This window comes from Camellia sinensis, unplaced genomic scaffold (genome assembly GCF_055761805.1).
Source record: "Camellia sinensis isolate YWXY unplaced genomic scaffold, ASM5576180v1 Unanchor1, whole genome shotgun sequence".
Classification (NCBI taxonomy): domain Eukaryota; kingdom Viridiplantae; phylum Streptophyta; class Magnoliopsida; order Ericales; family Theaceae; genus Camellia; species Camellia sinensis.
In genome coordinates, this window is record NW_028128987.1 from 20,959,035 (window position 1) to 20,962,567 (window position 3,533).

Here is a 3,533-nt window from a genome sequence, read left to right on the forward strand (position 1 = left end):
GTCCTCACTCGGAGGATCCGAATAAATAATACAGTCCGAATATTACAGTCCCGAATAAAAGAATATTACAGAATTCTAACTAATGAATTAACTAGAAAGCAAATAAACTGGCGTGCAAGCCAGGGACTGCCTTGCTTCTGATGGATGATGCATGTCCGGATTGTCTTGCGCGGAAATCCACCGGAATGCCCCAATTAGCCTCTGTTTGCACCTATTTCTTGAAATGCGTGCCAAGCCTTGAAAAGTTGCTGATTCTGCGTTTTGCTGCAACAGAGAGCAAGAAAGGGGCATAGCAATGTATTTGCACAAATATATGCATGTCTCGATCCTCGTGCCACCAATCACGCATACCGAGGCATGATGGTCGAGGAGTCGAAATGCACAACTCAATATAGGATGAATGCACATGAAATTACAGCTAAAACCTAACCCCATCATGGATAATCCGGAGTGTCGGTGACTGGGGAATTGAGACACATTCCGTCACTCGGAGTACGAAATGTACCTCGATTCCCGTGCCCGGACTAACTCCTATTCCGGACACGATGCAATATGCATGATATGCATGAAATGTATCTAAGATGCGATCCTAACATACACAATGCTAAAAATGAGGTGCCTCGAAATGCGTGCACACGGGCACGCAAACCGAGGCGATGACAGAATGATAGAAATAAGATGCCTCGAAGTACGTGCACACGGGCACGCAAACCGAGGCGATGGCAGATATGATGAAAATGAGGTGCCTCGAAATGCGTGCACACGGGCACGCAAACCGAGGCGATGACAGAATGATGAAAATGAGATGCCTCGAAGTACGTGCACACGGGCACGCAAACCGAGGCGATGGCAGATATGATGAAAATGAGGTGCCTCGAAATGCGTGCACACGGGCACGCAAACCGAGGCGATGGCAGATATGATGAAAATGAGGTGCCTCGAAATGCGTGCACACGGGCACGCAAACCGAGGCGATGACAGAATGGCATGGCAATGAGATGCCTCGAAGTACGTGCACACGGGCACGCAAACCGAGGCAATGACAGAATGATGAAAATGAGATGCCTCGAAGTACGTGCACACGGGCACGCAAACCGAGGCGATGGTAAAATGTGATGAAATGACATGGAAAATGCAACATGGACTTATACTAACATGAGAGGGCCTCAGCCACGCTCACATAAGATGCCGATCGGATAAAAAAGGAATGCCTCGAAATGCGTGCACACGGGCACGCAAACCGAGGCAATGATAAAATGTGATGAAATGACATGGAAAATGCAACATGGACTTATACTAACATGAGAGGGCCTCAGCCACGCTCACATAAGATGCCGATCGGATAAAAAAGGAATGCCTCGAAATGCGTGCACACGGGCACGCAAACCGAGGCAATGATAAAAATGATATGAAACATGGCAAAAATGATATGCAAGCATGCCAATGGAATTTCAGCAGCAAAATATGGGGGAAAACAGTCCCGAAATGAAGCGAAATGACATGAAATGCAAGGAAATGTCCCGAAATGCAACATTAGGCATCCGAAATGGCCTATAGCCATGCTAAACATGCACAATATGGACATGCAATGCAAAGACAGAAGCTAGACAGTCCCAAAAGATGCACTTTCACAGTTATGAACATGGCCAAACAGCAAGCATAGATAAGGGAAGCATAGCATGCAAGAATGGGGGCCAAAAGAGGGGTAAAGAAGCAAGTGGTATAAGCAAAACCCAAACTGAAAAAATTCCTTCTACAATACTGAAGATGGACCAAAAATATGAACATTTACAGTATATGGCAGTCTCAAAATCAGTATATAAATATGCTAAAAATGTGATGTAAAATGAAGCTCAAAAGGTGCTAAAACATGAAGTATACAAAATAATCACCAAACAGAAAAAAAGTGTGAATGAAACATGAAGTATAGGCCAAAACAAGACCACTTTAAGTTCGGACCAAGGTCCAAAAACAGAAGCAAAGAGGGCCATCAATTTATACAAAAATGGGGCCAAATAGGGGATATAACTACAAGTGACATATGGAAACACCAAACAATGTTGAGCCCTTCTCCAATGTTGAAGAGGGGCTCAAAATATGCCTCATACCAGTTTACAACATGCTCGAAAATAAATTGCTCATGGGTCAAAAATAGCATGCAAAATTGTGTCATACAAGATGGTCAATGAAGCAAGTGTATTATGGAGGGCTCAAACAGGGTTGAGCCCTTAATGAGAAGTGAAGATGAGTTCAAAATAGGGCCCTTTTCAGTTAGGGCCGAAGCTCAACACAAAAAGCATGCATGGCTTACATATTGATTAAGAAAAAGGGTCAAAAGGGTAAAAGTGTAACTTACCCTTGAAGATCTAGACTTTGGTTGCTTCTTGGTTTGATTTGCAGCTTCTTTAGCCTTCAAGAATCCCTCCTAGCTGCTGGAAATGAGATGGTGGTGGTAGAGCTTGGTGGTGTAGAAGGAATGAAGGTTAAGAAGTTAGGGTTTTTTGAAGAATTGAAAGCTATAACAATGGAGTTTAGGGTTTTGCTTTGGAGATGAATTTTTCTAACCCTTGTAAAGAAGACCACCAGCTCATTATAAGGATCAAAGAGGGGTTGTAAAAGGGGGGTGCAAAGGAGAGCATAACTCTCTCCCAAAATATCCCCCGGATACAGAAAATATCTGGGGGATATTGCCTCACAGCTGGAAGGGGCACAGTGAGGAGAGCACGGCCGGCCGCTCACTTTGGCCGGAGGTGGCCGGCCGGCCACACCCCCTAGCCGGCCGGCTAGGGGTCAAAAGGGTCAACCAGCTTCTCTGGCCGGCCAAGTATTGGGAAGATAGCCCTATGTGTGCACAACACAACCATGTAATTGAAATTCCAAGAAAGTGGGCCCAAGGGGTTCAACAATGGCTCGGAAAGAGGGGGTCAAAAGGGTCAAGTTGACTTACTGGCCGGCCATGAACTTTTAGGGGCCTCTCAGGTGTGTACATCACAGATATGTGGTTCAAAGTTCGAGAAAAAAGGTCTAAGGGGTTCAACATTAGCCCGGAAGAAAGGGGTCAAAAGGGTCAAGTGACCTTAATGGCCGGCCATGAACTTTTAGTGGCCTCCCAGATGTGTAGATCACAGATATGTGGTTGAAAGTTGGCAACGCTAGCTCTAAGGTATTCAACATTAGCCCGGAAGTGCGAAAAACGGGCGCCGGGAGGCTCGGGAGGAGAGATAACTGGCTGTCGCAACAATTGCTGGCCTCCCACCCTTCAGTGACCTTCCCTGTGATAAAACAGAGGTACCTGCCAAAAATGAGCGAAAACCGTTGCAAAACGAATGTTCCGGAGCCAAAACACGCAGTTCGGGGTCCCGGAAATGGGCTGTTAAGCACCGAAAATTGTATTTGACCTCGAAGTGGGTTTCTCAGCCCCCAGTGTCCCTCAAAATGGATGAAATAGGATGTATGCCAAAAATTAGAGCAATAGGAGATGGTTAAGCGGTCCCGAACCGAGGCACACGGCCTGACGGCTCCGAAAACCGGGA